This window comes from Callithrix jacchus, chromosome 14 (genome assembly GCF_049354715.1).
Source record: "Callithrix jacchus isolate 240 chromosome 14, calJac240_pri, whole genome shotgun sequence".
Taxonomy (NCBI): domain Eukaryota; kingdom Metazoa; phylum Chordata; class Mammalia; order Primates; family Cebidae; genus Callithrix; species Callithrix jacchus.
Window position 1 is genome coordinate 53,954,556 of NC_133515.1, and position 14,605 is coordinate 53,969,160.

Below are 14,605 nucleotides of genomic sequence, written 5' to 3' on the forward strand. Positions count from 1 at the left end.
GATAGTATACCTAGAAGACCCCATCATCTCAGCCCAAAAACTCCTGAAACTGGTTAGCAACTTCAGCAAAGTCTCAGGATACAAAATCGATGTGCAAAAATCACAAGCATTCCTATACACCAATAACAGACTGAAAGAGAGCCAAATCAAGAATGAACTGCCATTCACAATTGCTACAAAGAGAATAAAATACCTAGGAATGCAACTAACAAGGAACATAAAGGACCTCTTCAAGGAGAACTACAAACAACTGCTCAACGAAATAAGAGAGGACACAAACAGATGGAGAAACATTCCATGTTCATGGTTAGGAAGAATCAATATCGTGAAAATGGCCATACTGCCCAAAGTAATTTACAGACTCAACACTATCCCCATCAAGCTACCAATGACCTTCTTCACAGAACTGAAAAAAACTACCTTAATTTTCATATGGAAACAAAAGAGAGCCTGCATAGCCAAGTCAATTCTAAGCAAAAAGAACACAGCAGGAGGCATCACACTACTGGACTTCAAACTATACTACAAGGCTACAGTAATCAAAACAGCATGGCACTGGTACCAAAACAGAGATATAGACCAATGGAACAGAACAGAGGCATCGGAGGCAACACAACATATCTACAACCATACAATCTTTGATAAAACTGACAAAAAAAAAGCAATGGGGAGAGGATTCCCTGTTTAATAAATGGTGTTAGGAAAACTGGCTAGCCATGTGCAGAAAGCAGAAACTGGACCCCTTCCTGACACCTTACACTAAAATTGACTCCAGATGGATTAAAGACTTAAACATAAGACCTGGCATCATAAAAACCCTAGAAGAAAATCTAGGCAAAACCATTCAGGACATAGGAGTAGGCAAGGACTTCATGACCAAAACACCAAAAGCATTGGCAACAAAAGCCAAAATAGACAAATGGGACCTAATCAAACTCCACAGCTTCTGCACAGCAAAAGTAACAGTAATTAGAGTGAATCGGCAACCAACAGAATGGGAAAAAATTTTTGCAGTTTACCCATCTGACAAAGGGCTGATATCCAGAATTTACAAAGAGCTCAAACCAATTAACAAGAAAAAAACAAGCCCATTCAAAAATGGGCAAAGGATATGAACAGACACTTTACAAAAGAAGACATACATGAGGCCAACATATGAAAAAATGCTCATCATCATTGGTCATTAGAGAAATGCAAATCAAAACTACATTGAGATACCATCTCACACCAGTTAGAACGGCAATCATGAAAAAATCTGGAGACAACAGATGCTGGAGAGGATGTGTAGAAATAGGAACAATTTTACACTGCTGGTGGGAGTGTAAATTAGTTCAACCATTGTGGAAGACAGTGTGGCAATTCCTCAAGGCCTTAGAAATAGAAATTCCATTTGACCCAGCAATCCCATTACTGGGTATATATCCAAAGGACTATAAATCATTGTACTATAAGGACACATGCACACAAATGTTCATTGCAGCACTGTTTACAATAACAAAGACCTGGAACCAACCCAAATGCCCATCGATGATAGACTGGACTGGGAAAATGTGGCACATATACACCATGGAATATTATGCAGCAATCAAAAATGATGAGTTCGTGTCCTTTGTAGGGACATGGATGAATCTGGAGAACATCATTCTCAGCAAACTGACACAAGAACAGAAAATGAAATACCACATGTTCTCACTCATAGGCAGGTGATGAACAATGAGAACACATGGACACAGGGAGGGGAGCACTACACACCGGGGTCTATTGGGGGGAATAGGGGAGGGACAGCAGCGGGGGTGGGGGGCTGTGGAGGGATAGCATGGGGAGAAATGCCAAATGTGGATGAAGGGGAGGAAGGCAGCAAATCACACTGCCACATGTGTACCTATGCAACTATCTTGCATGTTCTGCACATTTACCCCAAAACCTAAAATGCAATTAAAAAAAGAAAAATATTCCCTAAAAAGTAATTAGTTTACTAATTACTCATTGCAAATATCTTTTTTGTGACCTTTCATCTGTCTTTTTAAATTAAAAAAGACATAGTAACTATGTCTAATGTATATTATGAAAACTTAAGACAAAGGGAAAATGGCCTATGCTCTATAAAATGTAACAGCTCTCTGTAATCCTTTGTCAAATGAGACAGGGTATGCCTAAATAATATAAAGCATTATCAAATCATAAATTTTTTAATGTGAAAAAGGTTGGCAAGTTCACTTATTACGTAAAAGCTGTATATTATGTACATAATGAAACTTTCCACTGGTATCCTGGTGGCCAGAAAAAGTCAACGCCATTTCCAGACATGCTTCCTGTGGTCTTAGTGACAACGGTTCTCACCCCCAGCTACTGTCTCTCATGAATTCCCTTCATACAGCCTTAAAACTGGAAGGAAAACCATGGAATATAAAGGGACATATTATCATGTAAAGCCTGGTGCCTGCTCATCTGCAGATGAAAGGTCACAAAGAAGATATTTGCAACGAGGAACAGCAAGTTGTGACCACTCTCCAGATCTGTACCTGTCAGACAGAGGTTGACACCTGTGACAGGTACATTCTGATTTCCACATGCCTTGTGCAAAATCAGACGTGCTCACAACAGCATGGCAGCCAAATGTCAAGTGCTTCACCTTTCAGCATGGAGACATTCAGAAACCCTGGCTGGAAAAGGCCCTTGGATTCACCTCTTGAAGTGTGCACCATGCAGGAGAACCAGACCCGTAGAGGGTTCTGTTAAGCCTTGTCAGACAACAGGCTGGAGGAGTCGTGCATGGTGACACTCCTTGTCCCCAGCGCCTCACGTTCCTGTCCCTCCCTGACCTGGCCATGCATAGGCAGAGGCCGCTGGAGGGATAGTGAGTGTCTCTCTTTGCCCCCTCGCTGTTCCTGATGGGGTTTCATGATGTGAGAGAGAGGAGTGAGTGATTTCAGAACAGGAAATAAAGCTTGTATGTAGACTTGGACTGCAAACTCAGACTGGAAATCTGACAAGCTAGATTGTTCCTTGGCATTCAGAAGCTCTGACAAGGGAGAGAACATTGAGAAAAAATGAAATGTCTGAAATTCTTTAAAACAGAAGAGGGGTCTTGATGAACATTTAGAATCATTTTAGGTGGAAACGTGAGACTGACTCTAGAGAATTAGGTTTTAGCAGGACCAGAGCTAATCTTGAAGAAAAGGAAGGTGCTTTTACTCCCTTTGATGTGACTTTGGGCCTTCTTCGCATCAACTTTGGCATGCACCTATAGGGGAGATGTCTAACTTCCAGGGGTAGGTGTTTTTCTCCTGGTGTAAGCTCTGTAGGGACCCATGTACATTCTGTTGTGACCAAGAGCCAGTATAAGTTGTCCCCTAGAAGAGAGTGTAGTCTGAGACTTTCGAACTGAGACCCTGGTTCTGTCTTAACAGAAAGCCAAGGAGCATGCTTAGGTGACAGCATTGCACCGACTTTCTGCAGAACGGCTTTCATTGAAATATTCTGTAGGAGAAAGGCTGATTGATGAATTAGCTCTATATAGTGTGTCCTTAGTCTATGATTATAAAAATGTCAGAGATAGTGTTATTATTTTATCTGGTGTTTTGTTTTTTAAAAATTTGTGGACATAGTGAATCTGATGTCTTCCTTCTCTTCCTCTTTTTTCCTCTCTCCTTCCTTATTTCCTTTTTAAGATCAGTGTTAGCTCAGACCCACAGATCTGTGGCCTCTCAGACATAAAAGTATATGTCAATTAGGACATGCATTTTTTGGCTTCATTTCTGACTCCTTTTGTTCTCTTGTGGAGTTTACAGAGCCTGCATAGCTAACTTTTGTTCTTTCTAGAGGAAGGCTGGTATGAGCACACAAATCAGTAAATGAACTTACTAACCCAAACATTGAACATGGACCATAGACTTTTAGTAATTGGCTCTGAGAACCAGGCAACAGTGGAGTATAAACTGGTGGACTCAAAGGAAAAGGCCAAAGGGCCTGATTTATAATGACCTGAAAACTTAGGCCTGGCAAGAATTTGACCCATTGACTTGGAAACATGAATTTTTCTGTTAAGCAGTAACAAGAACATGGACTTTGATGTTCAAAAGACTTCTTGAGCTGGGAGCAGTGGCTCATGCCTGTAATCCCAGAACTCTGGGAGGCTGAGGTAGGTGGATCACTTGAGGTCAGGAGTCCAAGATCAGCTTGACCAACATGCCGAAACCCTGTCACTACTAAAAATACAAAAATTAGCCAGGTGTGGTGGTGCACACTTGTAATCCCTGCTTTGTGGGAGGCTGAGATAGGAGAATCGCTTGAACCTGGGAGGCAGTGGTTGCAGTGAGCTGAGATCACACCGCTACACTCCAGCTCAGGAGACAGAGTGACATACGTGTCAAAAAAAAAAAAAGACTTCTGTTGTATTTCTGAGACCGTCACTTATTGTATGAACTTCAGCAGGCAACTGATCCTCACTGAGGCCTCAGTTTCCTCATCAGTAAAATAGTAATATACATATGGCTATTATAAGTGTTAAATCAAAGCGTTTCTTTAGCACCCAGAATGTTGGCTCCTCATTCCACAGTCTCTTCCACGAGGTTGGCATACATATGTTTGGAACCGCTCTCCTTTTTCAAATCTCTGGAAAGCTGTGGACGTTCATGCCTTCCTTTGAAACAATCCTGGCACCCTGGGGACTTGTCCGGAAATTCAGCTCGTGTTCGAGCCTGTTTAAGGGGCTTTTACTTTCATCTTCAAGGGCCAAATGCTAGTGGCTGCTTTTAATGAAACCAAATCCTTCCTAGTTCTGTGTGATTTGGGGGATTTGCTTCCCCAGCCTGGGCAGCAATTGGATACATTCTGTTTTCTTTATTTTCCAAGTGACCCCAGAACACTTTGTGATTCTAAAACTGACCTACTGGGAAAAACAAAATAAACTCTTCCATTCCAGCTTCTCTTTCTCCAAACGTATTTGGAAATGATCTGACTTTATACACCTATCATCAAGCTTGCTGGCTCCAGGGTGATAACAACTAGCATAAGTACATTGTCGGTTACACGTTCCAGGAAGGCTCCACAGTGCGTCCTTGCCACACAGATACCTTCTTCAGCTATGGGTGGCACAGGAACCAAACATAAAAGAAATAGGAAAAATCATGGAAAAAGTAAACCCCAAACAAATAAAATAGTAAGTCTTTTGGGCCCCAGAGACTATGTATCCTGTTTCTATTTCTCACTAATAAATTATAATCTCTTCTCAAAGGCTGGGTGTCAGGATAGCACTGTAATTCCTTGGTTTGGTGCTTTCATGTAGAATTATTTTTGGGGCAGGTGCCGTTTCATGAACTTTCAATGCTTTTCTTTTTTTCTCTGCTTTTCTTTTTGGGCCTCTGAAAGTGACAGGTCTTACACCTGGCCTCACAGGAGAGGCTCATGGTCTGTCATCTCCCCATGTATAATATCTGCATTCCACTTTGGCCACAAGTGATTTGGGCCCCACTTTTCTCTGCTGAGCCTGAGGCTAAAGTCTCTTGGTGTTTCCCTTTACAAGGCTACTGTGTAGTTATGGATCTCGTGGGCAGTGGCACCATGACCCCAGCTCTAGCCTGGGTTTGAACCTGGCCTCTCCTGTCACCAGCTGTGTGACTTGGGCAACTTACTCCACTGCTCTGTGGCTAAGTTTTCTTGTTATAAAATGGGGATAGTAAAGGCATCTGTTTCAAAGCATTGTGAAGATTGAATGAAATAATGCATGTGTGGGACTTAGTACATTACTGGCAATATTTTAAGCACTCAGTGTATTAATCACGGCCACCACTAGGATCACGTGAATTTGTCCTTGAACATTTAGTGGATGGACTGTTATCTTTAGGAAGGATGGGCATTAGAAGTCATTCAGGAACTTCAAAATAACAAGATCTTGAAAAATATTCTCAAATTTTCATACTTCTGTAAAGAAATACAAAATCTTCAAGAAGGAGGTGAAGGGCTGAAGATGTCATCCTAAGAATGGAGATCTCTCATTTGTGTCCTCCTTCTCCTGAGGATACAACCCTAGTCTCCTGGGCTTAACTATGGCTACCCTTCTGTGCCAGAAATCTCTTTCCAACCTATTCAATACACAAAGTGCTGGGTTAATCTTCCCAAATGATACTTTAACCTTGCTCATTGCCCTTTTCTCAGAAGCATCCTCTGTTGCCTAAGGCCTGTTCCATCTCCGTTACTCCTCTGCAGCTGGACAGGCTGACTTTGTTCATCACCACTTCTGTGCTTTGCTGTGCGCTTTTACCTGGAGGGCGTGGCCTGTGTAAATTACACAAATCGATCAAGCCCCCACTCAAGTCCTGCCTCTCCTGTGAAGTCTTCCATGACTGTGCCATCTCACTGTTCTCTTTCCTTCCCTGGAGTCACCATAGCCACCAGCTGTTTATCATTAATTTGGAACTGTCTGGGTTAACTCTAAATTCCATGACCCAAAATCACGAATGCACCTTCAGCAATGTGTAAGCATCCTATTACATTTTTCTTCTCTACTCAGGCACCCCTCACCTCCTTACCTTCCAAACTCGTTTTCACTGGCAACTTGGTCTCATACTTCCCAGAGAAGATAGAAGAAACCCTCATGTCCCTCCTCTGCTGGACCCACTGAACTGCTTCTGTAGCTATTCTCTGTCTTCCCTCCCCTTGGGCAGTGAGTCCCTGCCCCTCACAAAGGCCATTCTTCCCCTGTGTTCCAGATCTTATCTCTTTGACCTCAAGAGCTGCATGGCTGATGTCTCCTTGTTTATGAGATCATTCTTATTAGCACATAAACATACTTTTGAAACCACATAAAATAATACCCGCCTCTTGAGGCTACTCATTCCATCAAATTCTCTGCAATCTTTTCCAGCAAACTAAGAAACTCTATCTATAATGACTATTTTTACTTCCTTACTGCCCTTTTCTTCTCTACATAACTCAGTTGGGCTCCAACTTATTAAACCCAAACTGTACTTTTCAAGTTCACCACTGATCTCAATATTGCTTCTCTGCCCTCATCTGACTCAGTTTCCTGCAAATATTCTAGTTGACCATGCCCTCTCCTTGGAACACTTTCATCTCTTGGCTTCCATGACACTAATTTTCCTGTTTTTTCTCCCACCTCTTGTCCACTTCTTCTTGAAACGCTTTTCTGGTTCTTTCTTCTCTGATGGTATATTAGTCAGGTTTCTCCAAAGAAACAGAGGCAATGGGATATATACATGCAGAATATAAGAGATTTATTATGGGAATTGGCCCATGTGATGATGGAGGCTGAGAAGTCCTATGATTGCCATCTGCAAGCTGGAGAACCAGGGAAGCTGTGGCATAGCTCAGTCCAAGTTCGAAGGCCTGAGAATTTCCAGCTTGAGGCTGAAGGCCTGAGAACCAGAGAGACTGGTGGTTTAAGTCCTAAAGTCTGAAGCCCAGAGAATTTGAAGTTCAAATATCCAGGGGCAGGGAAAGATGAATGCCCCAGCTTCAACAGAGAGAGAAAAAAATTGCCTTTTTTCTGCCTTTTTGTTCTATCTGGGCTTTCAACTGATTGGATGGTGCCTGCCCACACTGGGTGAGGGTGAATCTTCCTTACTCAGCCTACCGATTCAAATACTAGTCTCTTCCAGGAACACCCTCACAGACATACCCAGAAATAATACTTCACCAGCTATTAGGGTATCCCTCAACCCAGTCAAGTTGACAACTAAAATGATCCATCACAGATGGGAATGTTACAAGGTAGCAGGGTTGCTTCTGCTCTCAATCATACTCTTTTTCCTGGGTGATTCCAGCCAGGACAACAGCTTTAACTACAATATATATGCTGATGACTTAAACATTTATGACTCTAGTTTTAAATTCTTTCTTTAACTTTAGATTCTTTTCTACAATGACCAACTTGGCATTTCCATTTGACTAATAGGCATCTCAAACCTAACTGCCAGCTCTACCGCCAAAGTGGGTCTGAATTGGCCACTTCTCCTCATCTTCTTTCCTGCCCACTGGTCCCCACTGCCATCATCTTTCTCCTGGACTACAGCAGTGGCTCCTAACTGGTCTCTCTGCTCCCATCTTTGTCTCTTGTAATCCACTCTCCACATAGCACTCAGAGTGATAGTTTAAAAAGTAAATGGGATCAAGTGTCTTCTCTGGTCAAAACTCTTCAACAGCTTCCCACTGCATTCTTGCCACCAGCCTAAGGAGGCCTGGCTTCTCTGTGCCTCCAGCCTCCCCACGCATCATGCTCCCCACCCACATACTCTGCTAATGCCTCTGCAACCTGCTTGCTGCTCCTTGGAGCTTGTTGCCCCCCAAGTGTGCTCTGCTCAGTTTGCACTTGCTGTGTCCTCTTCTGAGGATGCATTTCTTCTAGATGTGTACACGCAGTGCCTCCCTGTATTGTTTTCAACTTCATTATCCCTTCTGTTGAGAAGGGAGGTTATTTTCCACATCGCCCTCTGTGAATTTTCATCGCAGCCTGTGTCATTCCCTGATACTTTCTTGTTTGTCCCTTTGCTTACTTGTTTATTGTCCTGTTCTTCCACTAAAAAGTGGGCACTTTGAGAAGAGAGATCTTTGTCTTATTCTTCATGTATCTTCATTCCCTGCACATAAAAGGTGCTCAATACATATTTTTGAATGAATATATGCTAACTACATAGTGTCTAATATTTCTGATTTTGCAAATACTTAAGGCTTGGAATGAGAGAAATGCTTGCTCTCTGAGATGTAAGCTTTTGAAATAAATCAGGGCAGGGATGGGGGCAGTCTCCTTTAACAGACAGATTTGTTCCCAGGACAAGATGTGACTGTGAGGGACTAAATGTATTCACATACCTCAAGCAAAATGCACCAATGAGAGAGGTGATTGGTCAGCCTCCAGAAACCTACAAGGAAAGTCTTCGAAGTAGCATTGCCCCTTGCAAACACTGACCAGGAGCCTCTACCACTGAAAGATGGGTCTTCTAGGACCATTGGCAAGACCTGCTGTGAGATCAGAGCATTTAGCTAGTTGTAATTAAATGTTCAATTAATCAGACTCCTTTCCTCAAAGTATGTGAATAACCTTGGGACTGTGTTTGGGTTCTCCTGTAGGCCTACCTATGAGGGTAGGATGTGCTCGTCACATGCACTTTAAATGTCCAGTCCTTGGACAGATATTGCTAAGTGCAGTGAACTAAAATGGCATCCACTTTAGAACATCAGGTGGTGAGCTTGGTATAATGTGCATCCTCCTTTGAGTGACAGGCTTGTTGTTTGAGTGATGACAAAACCTGGTTTCTGAGTCTTTGTGACTGGATCTAGGTAGATTCATCAGGGCGGAAAGGTCCTTTTGTGAAACTCTTGGAAAACAGGCTGCTAACTTTCCCTCCAGGAGGACTACATTCACTTTAAAAAATCATGTTTCTACTTGCTACCCTTTCAAATACCTTATTTTAAAAACATATTTTGAACCTACTGTGTGCTGGGTTCTTTCCTAGGCCCTGGGATCCAGCTATAAAACCTGACTTGGCTTCTGTTGCTTTGGAATCTAGTCTAGTGGGAAAGATAAACTGTGCACAAGTAAACAAATTGAGGAGCAAGGTAATTTCAGATAGTGATACATGCTATGAAAAAAGTAAGTTGGGTGGAAAAATGTATGAAAAAATGTGATGTGGAGGTTGAGTGCCTGACAACATTAGTTTCCGGAGTCAGGGAAAGCCTCTTTCAGGAGGTGACTTTGGGCTTGACCTTGAATGGGAACTATGGGGAGTTTTATCTCTTACCCAGAACCGGAATGTCAGATTTTGGTTGAAGATTGGGTGCAAGAGACAATATGAGTCATGTAATACATATTTTCTTTCTTTTTTTTTTTTGAGACGGAGTTTCGCTAGTTACCCAGGCTGGAGTGCAATGGCGCGATCTTGGCTCACCGCAACCTCCGCCTCCTGGGTTCAGGCAATTCTCCTGCCTCAGTCTCCCGAGTAGCTGGAATTACAGGCACACGCCACCATGCCCAGCTAATTTTTTAAAAAATATTTTTAGTAGAGACGGGGTTTCACCATGTTGACCAGGATGGTCTCGATCTCTTGACCTCGTGATGCACCCGCCTCTGAACCTCAAGTTGGGACTTCTGCTGAGGACTGAACTGTGTCTCCCTTAAATTTTATATGTTGAAGTTCTAACCCCAATGCCTTAGAATGTGGCTGTATTTGAAAACAGGGTCTTCAAAGAGGTAATTCAGCTAAAATTAGGTCATTAGGGTGGGCCAAGTGACCCGCATCCTTATAAGAAGGGGAGATCAGAACACAGAGTTACATAGAGGGAAGACTTCGTGAGGACATAGCGAGAAGACTGCCATGTACAAGCCAGAAAGAGAGGCCTCAGAATAAACCAACCTTGCTGATACCTTGATTTTGGACTTCTAGCCTCCAGACCTCTGAAGACATACATTTCTGCTATTTAAGCCACCTGGACTGTGGTTTTTTGTTATGGCAGCCTTAGCAAACTATATGCTGTTAAAAGAGAAATGCAGTTTGAAGTTGAGATAGTCTCAAAAATCTAAACCATGTGATTACCAGGCAGCCCAGGCCAGTTCAGGTGATGGCTCATCCCCAGACCTGAGCTACGATAGCAACTTTGACACTGCAGCCTTCCTCGGAGACTACAGCCTCCAGCCCTGTTGACATGGAACACCTGTGAGGCAGCAACCACCTTTGCTCATCAGCATCCTACCTAGGATTTGAACCATTGACCTTACCATTGCAAATGAGTCAGATTATAGAGAAGTGTTCTTACTTGCATGCCAAGGCTGTCAGCATATAATTAACTGTGAGTAACAATAATGATGATGATGATATGAGGTCCTCAAGGGCCTTTGGGATTTGAGGCCTATAAAAATACAACTTATTATTTTTGTCATTACTATAATCAGGTACAGCCACCTAAATAAAAAGATCACTTCTCATAGTGAAAAAAAATAACACATGACCATAAAAGTATATAAAAATTCTTATTTTTCTCCCTTTAGAAATCTGACCATTGAGTCATTCTGACGATAGTAAAGCACCTTAAAGGTTTTTTCCAGGACTCACAGAGAGGTTCATAGTTCCTTTTGTCATTGTACATGTTCTCACTGGCCCCTATTCAGTGGCTTATGAAGACCAGGCCTTTGGCACTTTGTCTTGGAGACAAGACATTGGAGACATCTGTTTTTGGAAAAGGAAATCATCTATAAAATATAATTAGCCTATAAAAGCACACCTACCAACAATGTGCAAGTTCACAAAGAAGTGGAGGTTGGGCCACTCATGCTGTACCTGGAGAGCATGTCCTGTGAATAAGGAGGATTTTATTGGCTGAACACATAGTAAAATTCTAAGCCAATTTAAAGGGCGTGTGGAGCAGGTGGGGCAGATGTTCTAAGTGGGCATGAAATTGTTGGGGAGCTCTCTCTATTGCGAGACCGGAAACCATGGAATGGTCTCTTTCCTTCCCTTTATCCCTTCTTTCTTTTCCCATCACTTTTTTCTTTTAATTTTCCTTCCTACTTTGACTTTCTCTCTTTTTTTTTCTTCCATTTTAATTGATTTGTGGAGGTTTTTTTTTCCCCCTAAAGATAGGTTCTCACTCTGTCACCAAGCCTGGAGTGCGGTGGCTCAATCATGACTCACTGCAGCCTTGACCTACCAGGCTCAAGCCATCTTCCTGCCTCAGCCTCCTGAGTAGCTGGGAGAACAGGTGTGCACCAACACACCCACTGATTGGTAGGGGTTTTAAAGGAAATTAGAAGTAAAATTCCCAAATAAACATAATTATATCTAACCCTTAACTGAAGAGAGGCGGTGGTGAGGGAGCAGGTAACTAAGGAAAGTGGACTGCCTAACTGAAAAATGAAACAAAGCTGTCCTCTCCTCTCCTCCCTCTTCTTTCTTCTTCAGCTCCACTAGGTTTTGCTCATAAGCAAAGAAGAAATAGAATAGAGCAGGTGGCAGAGGATTCTTTGGGACTTAAAGCACATTCTGAGGAAGTGTGGTAGTTCTGGAGTATCTGCAGGTCTAGCTGGTGATTTCAGTACCTGGGTGCTTGTGAAGAGAGTGGAGCCAGAAGTAGCGCAGTTCAGTTATCAAAAGCTCTGAGGGTTGCAGAGATGGTGCTGTTAGAGGCAGGCTACTCATTCAAACACCCACAGAAAGGAGCAGACTTGGTAAAAACTCTTTATCCAGCAAACAGACTAAGTACATGGGGTCTATTTGTTGTCAGGCTTTGTTTAAAGCTCCTTTCATTTATCTGCTCTTCAGTGTTCTCATGTAGAAAGCAGGCTTAACGTGCACATTGTGTCTACAATTAAACAGGTCAACAAAAAATACATGTACTCAGCCCTTAAAATATTTTCCGAAACAAAACCGAAAAGTGACAGAAAACCAACTGGAAGCAAACCTGAAAACCCACGAAGCAAATTAACTGAGAGAACCAATTTCAACTGGTCGGTCATTTAACATCATATAGATCCTAAGAAACAAATGTTTGACTGAAGTTCAATTTTTTTTTCACTGATGACAAACTGGCTGGTATACAGATATGTATAAGTCTTGGCTCACAAAGACTCTTGAGTTCCCTGTTGCCCTGAGTCTAACCTCTTTGGCTTTTAAGCCTCCTCATCACAAGGCCCCACCCTGCCACCACCTAATTTCTCACCACTCCCTAATCTTCACTTCTAACTTGAGAGTCAAGCTGGTGTTTTCTCCCTATGTCCTCCTCAGGTTTGCTTATTTCCATTGTCATGCTCTTGTTTATGTTGTTTTCTTCTTCTGAAATGAGCACAATGCCCTTACCAGTGTCCCTAACCATCCATCCATCTGTCCATCCATCCATTCATCAATTCATCCATTCATTCATTCACCCAACCATTCATCACTGATGTCTTAACCATCAGGCACCATGTGCCAGATGTAGTGCAAGTTTCCTTTGGGGGAGAGGGATATAATAGACTAAAGCAGGGTCATTCCCTGTGGCTTTTTCTGGCTAGAAGGGGCAGGATGGGAGATGGACACTCATTCAACACCAAAACAAGTCTATAAGTGCTGTAGCGATGTAGCCTGTACACTACTGTTTTCTATTCCTACCTAGCTTCCTGGAAAGCCCCTTCCTGGTATTTCTGTGGCACCCCAAGTTGTCTTCTTCATGCTCACATCCAAGTCCAGTCAGCTCATATGGTAACCACTCCTTATTCCTCTTCTTCCTATGGTTCTGTCCTGGCCACTGGGTGGGCTTCCCCCTCTGGGCTCTGCTGCCCCTGCTGCTGGGCACTATTGTTCTGCAGATGCCCTTTCCATCCCAGCCTCCTTTGGCCACAATGTCTGCTTCAACTGCAGCCTTCTTGTGTGTATGCAATGTGCATAGATGGAGAAACATGAAGTAGTTGTTCCCCAACATCTTACAGAGGTTTAAGAAGAAATAGAGCTATTGGGTTTTGCTCACAGCCATCTCACTGCTCGGGAAGCCGACACAAGTTCATCAGGGGCTGAATGGGGATATCTCACCTTGCTCAATGATTCTCCTATGAAGAAGACTGTTTTGTATGAGTCCCTCTTCCCTTAGAAGTTCTAACTCAGGAGTTTCCACCCGCTCATTGGACATCCCCAGACAGATCTTATTCTCAGCAGTGGACTCAGTCTGGGCACTGCTCAGAGTTCTTGGCTATTTTGGTTATAGCATTATGAGAAGTAGAGTAAGAATATTTCCTGCAAGCACAGAAGAAAAGTTAAAGAGGAGTTTATAGAATATTTAGAAGGATGAATCACTAGATGGTGAAGAGGCAAGTCAGGCAGAAGGAGCAGTGTGCTCAAAGGCATAAAGTTCTGGAAGAGCATGAGATGATGCAGCCCATGGCTGGGACACAGGCTGTGCTTTAGGAAAAGAGAGGAACTGAGGGTGGGAGGTTAAGTTGCAACCAGACTGTAAAGGCTCTAATAGCAATGCTTTATACTGGGCTATTAGAGCCTTTGGCCCCATGGCAAAATCGTCAAGCATTATTTTGGATTAAAAATGTCTGACTTTATGCCACGATTCAGGTTGCATTACATTTCCAGATTTATTCTTAGTATAGGTTCCTCCTCTTAAATACATTTCTTTCAATGTGCAAGTTTTTTTTTTTAATTTCATGATAAGATTCTAAGAATAAAAACATATAGAGGAAAAATTGGCTTTGGTTAAATTTACTACTGCATACCTTGATTTCCCAACAAATGGAAGAACACTCTCCTAATGTCTGGGTTTAAAAATTATGTAAGAATAAATGGTCAAAACCAAAATGTTAGCCATGGGTGGTAATGCTGTGTAAACTGAGTAATCTCGAAGTTCTTCTCGGTGGCATGATGAGAGCTTCTCAGCTTTGTCTTAAGTAGCAGTGATGCATTTGACTTACCACATCTCAGATCACACAAAGGAAGGTACCTCTTCGTCAAGTGCTATGATTCAGTCATCATACATCAGCTTTCACTGGGTACTTTAATCATTGTTGAAGACACTGTGGAGGATAGGGAGGCAGAGCATCTACTTGTTTCATTACTTCCGCATGAACCAACACAATGTTCTGTACCTTCTAGGTCCTCAGAAAAATCTCACTGAAGCA